Below are 6,862 nucleotides of genomic sequence, written 5' to 3' on the forward strand. Positions count from 1 at the left end.
CCTTGGGGGCGAAGACGGTGGCTGGGGGGTTAAAAGGAGGCGTCTGGGGGCTGATCGTGTTCTGTGTCCAGATCAGGAGGGGCTCCGCAGGCTCGTTCACTTTGTGGGAGTCCGTGGAGCTGTAGTTGTGATTTGTGGGCTTTTCCGTACGTTAGACTTCAAGTAAAAATTCACCGGAAAACCCGGCCAAACCTGTGGCTCTGCCACCACATGCGAAGCAGCATGTTAGGGGTTTCCCACACCGCGTGTGACGTGAACTGTCCCCTCTCCTCAGGGCAATCAAAAGGAGCCGGAGGAGCTGCCGGAGCGCGTGTCCCCAGTTCCACGAACCGGGTCGTGGGCAGCAGGGTGGACACGGCCCTGGGGAAAACCCTCATCGGCCTGGACGCCCTCTTCGTGGAAGGAGCCCGGAAGAAGAAGCTGGCAGATGAGCTGCAGCCCGCCAAGAAAAAGGCCCCCCGGCCGCCCCAAGCCGGGAACCGGGGGGCCGGAACAACCCGCCCGGCCCCCCGCCCCCCCCAACCGCCCAAAACCGGCCAGCAAGGGGTTGGCCCCCCCCAACCCCAACCAAAACCCAAAAAGGCCCCATTGGCCCCGTTTCAACCAAGCCAATAAAAAGGCCTAAGGAATTTGAGTGGCAGGGGTGGGGACTCCCTCTCGGGCCCGTGGAGGGAGCCTGCGCCATGGTCAGGAGCGCTGACGCCCTGGGTTCGAATCCCGCCCCCGACTTTTAGCAGCTGCGGCCCCTTGAGCAGCTGGTTGGACCCTCTGTGCCTCTGTTCCCGCTTCCTGCAGCTGCTCCTACAAACGGCCACAAACCGAGTGGCTTAAAACGACACATATGTGTCTCCTTACAGTTCTGGAGGCCACAGATCCGAAATGTGTTCCACGGGGCTAACGTCGAGGTGTCGTCGGGGCTGCGTTCCTTTCCGAAGCCTCGAGGAATCTGTTTCCTCACTTTTTCCAGCTTCTAGAGGCTGCCCACTTCCCGTGGCCCTCAGCCCCCTGCATCTTCAAGGCGGCTTCGTAGCACTTCCAAATCTCTCTCTCTGTCTACCTCTGTCATTACCCGTGTGATGGTCAGGGAGGGCAGGGCTAGGCTGGAGCTGAGCAGGGGACCCAAGGGGGTGTCAGCGCCCCCGGGATCCTGGGGTCTGGATTCCTTCCATGTCCAGGATCCCATCCCACGCCTGACTCACCATGCCATGTTCTCCTCCCTGGGCCTGTCTCCACAGCTGTAGAGTCGGGGAGGGGAGACAGAGTCCAAGGATGTCACCAGCTTCGCGTGCTATTCTCTGGGCGTGCAATGGGCACTGAGTCACGCAGTGTTGGGATGCGGCAGGTGGCTACATCCTGCAATGTGACCCATCACCCCATTTCTCATTCACAGGTCTGCATGGAGCTCAGGGTCGGCTGATCTTGGCTGGCCCTGCTGGACTTGGCTCCAGGCCTCGGGTTGGGTCCAAGTCTGTCCACGTGTCTTTTCTTCTCTTGGACCAAGAGCTTCCTGCGGCACGTTCTCATGGCACATCACCACACCCCGGGGCCAAACCAAGCCGTGCAAGCATGTTGAAGGCTTTTGCGTGCACCACATCTGCCAACCTTGTATCAGCCAAATAAGTCCCATGGTCAAGTCCAGCCTCACTAGGACAAGAAAGCATGCTATTCCCACTGTGCTAGGGTCACAGGGCAAATATTGGCTGAGTAGTGATCCCAACCAAAAAGCAGAGGATCTGACCAATTCCACAAGTAGCTTTGGACACCAGTTTTCTGCAAAATGCTTGAAGCGACACCTGAAATAGAGCCCTGGGTCTCCAGCTGTGTGCAGATGCAGTCCTTCGACTGAAGGGGCTCCAGACTCGGGCCTAGACAAGCCTTTTAGAGCCAGGCACCTGCTCCACCTTGTACCAGACCCCACCCCAGAGCTGGCGACTCAGAGCCCACAGCCTGTGGGAGCTTAGACACGAGGTATAGACTGATGCCTGTCTGTGGGGATTGAAAAGACAGACCTCCCAGCGAGGAGGTTCAGGGAGGAAGTCCTTCTGCAGAAGGACTAGTCCTCAAGGAAAACCCAGAGAGAAGGAGAGGTATCTCCACTGGGCGGGCAGACCGGGCCCGGAAGGGCTCCGGGCAGAGGAGCAGCAAACAGACTAGTCTGGGCAGAGAGCCCTTGGGCACAGCCTCTTCCTGCGGGCTGCAGCCCCCCTGTCTGGCCACTCTCCCCTGCAAGCAGCAGCCTCATCGGAGGGCCCTCCACAACCAGCCAGCCATTCCCTCCGCTCCCTGCCACATCCGCCTTCATTTCAAGAGGATGCCTGCTTCTAACCTTCCCATGCGGTGGCCACGTCACCCACTGGGAGGCAAGGAAATCAGGACTGAGGACACCTGCGCCAGAGCCCACAACCAGCCTCCTGCCTCGCTGGGGCCGGAACAAGGAGAAGAAGTGGGCACCACGCCCGCCGATCAGCACAGCAAAGGCAAAGGGCTTTATAAGCAAGGAGACAGGGCGCCTGGACTGTAATCGGGGCTGACGAGCCGTAGCAAAGCCCGAAAGATGCTTTCCTCACTTTTTATCGCTGCTGCTCTGAGCACCTCTGCCTCATTCTCGTCACTGGCAGAACCAGCATCTTTGCTTCCATGCGGTAAAACATAACCACTACCCAAGGAATGTACGAGGTGAGCCCGGAGCTTCTTCCTGTGCCAGGAAGTGAAGATGGGTTCAAAACAGAACGGAGACATGATTTGAGCATCCAAATGATGCTCAAATATGACTCTACCTAGGGCAACCCACCACCCACAGCTTCAGAAGCAAAGCCAGTGCCCACAGTTGCCGTCAAAGAATATTACTAACAGTAAAGAATCCATGAGTTCAGACTGATATTTGTTTAAATTTTTAAGTAGAGGAAGAAACACTCTTCTCTACTGAAGAATACAAAGTAAATGATAAAAACAGAAAATCGTCGTTTTATAACTAACTGGTTCAGGCAAGAATCAATAAAACCACTGAGTGAAAGATACCTCCTTAACCATATTCTTATGAAACATGACCTCGTCAGCACTGGGACACCTGACATCATGAGCCTCCTGAGGGGACCCGGGGAGGAGCACTCCTGCCCGCCTCGCATAACCTGAGCGTGACCGTGGAGAAACACCAGGCACTCCTGCACCGAGGGACATTCTGCCAAAGAGCCGGCCTCGATTCTCCAAAATGTCAATGTCGGAAAAGACAAAGGAGGGCTGAGGACATGATCCAGGTTCAAGGCCATGCGGAGCAAGGGGTGGGGGCGGGGATACCAGCTCCCATGTCAAAGCAAAAGCAGCTCTGAAAGAGACTTTGCAGACTAAATATTGGATAATGGACTAAATATCAGACAATATGAACGAAGCATTAGATAATAACAATATATCGGTGTTCAATTTTCAGAGGGTGACAATTACATCAATGTGATGCAGAATAATGCCCTTGTTCTTGAGAGGTCTATGTTGAAGTGTTGGGGGGTAGCGGGTCATGATGTCCGTAACTAATACTTGCAAATGGTTTGTCAATAATACAAAATGTATGTGGCATGTAAATAGAGACAGATAAAGCAAATGTGGGTGAAAATGTTAACAACAGACAGACTTAAATAAAGAGCGTCTGGGGGTGTTCCTTGTGCTGTTTTTGCAACCTTCCCATAGGTCTGGGAATATCCCAGGAAAACGGGGGTGGGGAGGTGGCGAGGGGAAAGCCACGACCAGTGCCTCTGAGTTGGCGGCTCCCTGTTTTAAGAGCCAGGCCGGTGATGGAACCAGTCAGTGTTCAAGTCCAAGTCGCCCAGAAGGCAGTGCGTGGCCAGCTTCGCTGCCTGCTCTCCTCACGTGGCCTGAGTAGAGCAGGCTCTTGTGACAGGCCGTGTCCCATGTAACCGTGTAGACAGGAAGCGGGCAGAGTTCTTCCAGACCGAGATACTGTTATGGGCCCGAGAGATTTGCAGTGGGTACTCTCTGCAGATCCCTCCGCCTGGCACTGCCCACACAGAGGAGCCCCGAAGATAGACGTGCAGGCTGAGACTGCACCCTTTCCTGCAGGGCCCATGCCTGGCCACACCTAGAGCAACCGTCCCCCACCCTTCATCCCCATCCCTTGCCCACAGGTTCCCAACGACGTTTTGCTAGTTCGCACCTGGTAGGAATCAACCCCACACTGAGCACCTGCTATGCACCTCTCCATAACCTTATGCGATGGGTGTGATTATCCTGGTTTTAGAATGAGGAAACCTCGGCCTAGGGACATGAAGGGCTTGCCTGAGGTCACGCAGCCTGTAAGGGCCAATGCGGACAGGACTGGGGCGGTTCGCGCGCCACCGACTCCCGCATCTCTGCATCAGCCACATTCCCGCTCTGGACTTCAGTACAGGAAGAGGCTTCCAGCCAGCTAGAAATCCTCTTCCCATAAGTCTACCTCAGCTGCTGTCCTTGGCTGGGACTAAGGAGGGCCCCAGAACGGGAGGGCCCAGGTCCTGGCTACCCCTAGGATAAACAGAGCGGGAGACAGGCAGGAAGAAGAGGGAACCAGCGCCATATGGCCAGGACCACCTGGAAATGGGGACAGCCTCCCTGCTGTGACGGAGAAGCAGAATGACAGAATCAAAGTAAACCGCCCGCGCACTGCAGGACCTGCAGGTTCCAGATGCTTCTGTAGCTGCCACTGCTGCTTGTCACTACTTCCCGAGTTTGCTTTTCCCATGAGCAGCAATCTGACCAGGGTGGAGGCCACTGTGATGCTCATGGCGTGTGTGAAGGCTGGGGCAGCTCGCACCAGAATCGGGGTACCTGAGAATCAGCTGAGTTCACTGAATCCCCGGGGGACAGTCATCCGTCTAGATTCCCTTTACAAATAAACCGGAAATTGCACCTTGACATACCCAAGCAGCAGAAGTGCTCCTCCCCCGTGTTCCCGGCATCCTCCCGGCTGCATCCTTCTCTTCAGAGATGTCTTCCTCTCCCTGGCCGATGCTGGCACACTCGTCCTTCCTACTCTCTCCCTTCAGATGCTATAGGAGAGAGTCTACAACTCATGAACAAAGGTCTACGGCCAAGTACGGCTGACTCCTTGTGTCCGCGGCAGCAATAGAGCATTGTAAGCTGGAAGAGGTAGGGAGAGAGGCCGTGGAGGGCAGGAGCACTTTGCCCTGAGACCATCAGAGATACAGCTGGCTCACCTGCAGTCTCTGCCACACTCCCTGCAGCCTTGGCCCTCAGTGCCAGCCCTTAGCCCTGGGACTCAGACACCCTCTCCTCCCCAGCCCGTGTCCCGGGCCCTCTCCTGAGTACTGGGAGGCCTGCTGTCTGGTCTGAGTGACAGAGCCCCTGGAGCAATGAGAAAAGCCAGATGGGGAACCAGGGCTGAGCCGGCGGAGACTTCAGAGCAAACTCCCACTGCTCCTGTGTGGCCTGGGCCCTCCGCCTCCAGTGCTGACACCCAAACACATCAGAATGACAATTTAGACTGGATTTTCTTACTTCCCTATTTCCCACCACTCCCTACCATCCAGTAAAGAATAACAAAAGCCACAGCTTCTGTCCAAAGCATCCCAGGTCCTGATGGCATGGCCCAGTGGTCGCTGTGCCCCATTGGCTGTGACAGTCAGCTGACGATGAGGCCAGGTGTGGTAGACACCCTGGTGGTCAGGCTTCTTGTGGAACCTACCTCCTGCTGGGCAGAGGCACCCCCAGGAGACTCAGAAGGCAGAAGGTGCAACCCCAGGATCCTCTGGATGCACAGAGATGCAGTATTGGGACCTCATGTGACAGCTGGGCCTGGGTGCTGTGTCAGTCCCCAGCTTCAAGAACACTGGGCAGAGGTGGTGGCAGCTCCTGAATGGGTGGCTTTCCTGGTGACGGCGACAGTGGTGGTGACAGCAGCAGCTCCCTCCCAGGGCGACTGTTCAGTGAGTTTCTGAAAGTTGTTCCTTAGAGATGCTTCTTCAAATCTGCTTCCTCGTCCTTCGGTGAAGACATAAGAATAATTAAGCCAACCAAAGAGGAGGATTCTGCTGTCTGTAACCAACCCTCACCAATACACTCATCTCGCTAGAGACCTTTCTGACCCCTCAAAGTTCCAGAACATTCTATTGCCTCCTAGGACCATGTCTCCTGGGGGTGGCTCACCCAGGACACATTTTGAATTTACCATAGCAAGCTCGCTCCCAAGCATGCACATCTGTGACCCAAAGAGTGGTGTTGACTCTTATGTCCCCAAGGGCTGCGGTGAATGTGAGGTGGCCTGCTCTTGAGGTCTTTCCATTTTTATAAGATGATGCAACAGGATCTTCAGTGCTGCTACCTGTCAAGACGACATGCCAGCACTTAGCCAGGCTGTCTCTGAAGATCAGCTGCATTTCAAACTCACTGTGGTCCACTACGCCAAGAGACTCGATACCGCTGAAGGGGTCTCATAAGGAGGGTAGTCATGCTTCCCAACTTGGCGTGCACACAGATCTGGGGGTTTCGCTAAAAGGAAGATTCTGGTTCTCTGTGTGTGTGTGCATTATACATTATATATAATGTACATGAGTATACACAGTGTGTGTGTGAGAGAGATACATTAGATATAATGTATGTGAGTATATACAGTGTGTGTGTATGTCCCCCCAAAAGTCACATGTTGGAGTCCTAACCACCAGTGTGACTGTATTTGGAGACAGAGTCTTTAAAGGAGTAATTAAGGTTAAATGAAGTCACAAGAGTGGAGCCATAATTCAATAGGATGAGTGTCCTTATATGTAGAGAGATACCAAGGACGTGAGCGCAGAGAAAAAGTCACCTGAGGAAGGTGGCCATCTGCAAGTCAAGGAGAGAGGTCTCACCAGGAAGCAGCTGC

General features: G+C 54.8%; 1 long non-coding RNA gene across 1 annotated transcript; it reads right to left on the bottom strand.

The window, feature by feature from the left end:
• Positions 1-1,204: 1,204 nt before the first annotated feature.
• Positions 1,205-6,862, bottom strand: LOC105295449. Its single transcript, XR_002781558.1, has 3 exons — positions 6,806-6,862; positions 4,905-5,985; positions 1,205-1,644 (listed from the first exon to the last, which is right to left on the bottom strand). It is a non-coding gene; the product is annotated as an uncharacterized LOC105295449 (long non-coding RNA).

This window comes from Pteropus vampyrus, unplaced genomic scaffold, assembly GCF_000151845.1.
Source record: "Pteropus vampyrus isolate Shadow unplaced genomic scaffold, Pvam_2.0 Scaffold105, whole genome shotgun sequence".
Lineage (NCBI taxonomy): Eukaryota > Metazoa > Chordata > Mammalia > Chiroptera > Pteropodidae > Pteropus > Pteropus vampyrus.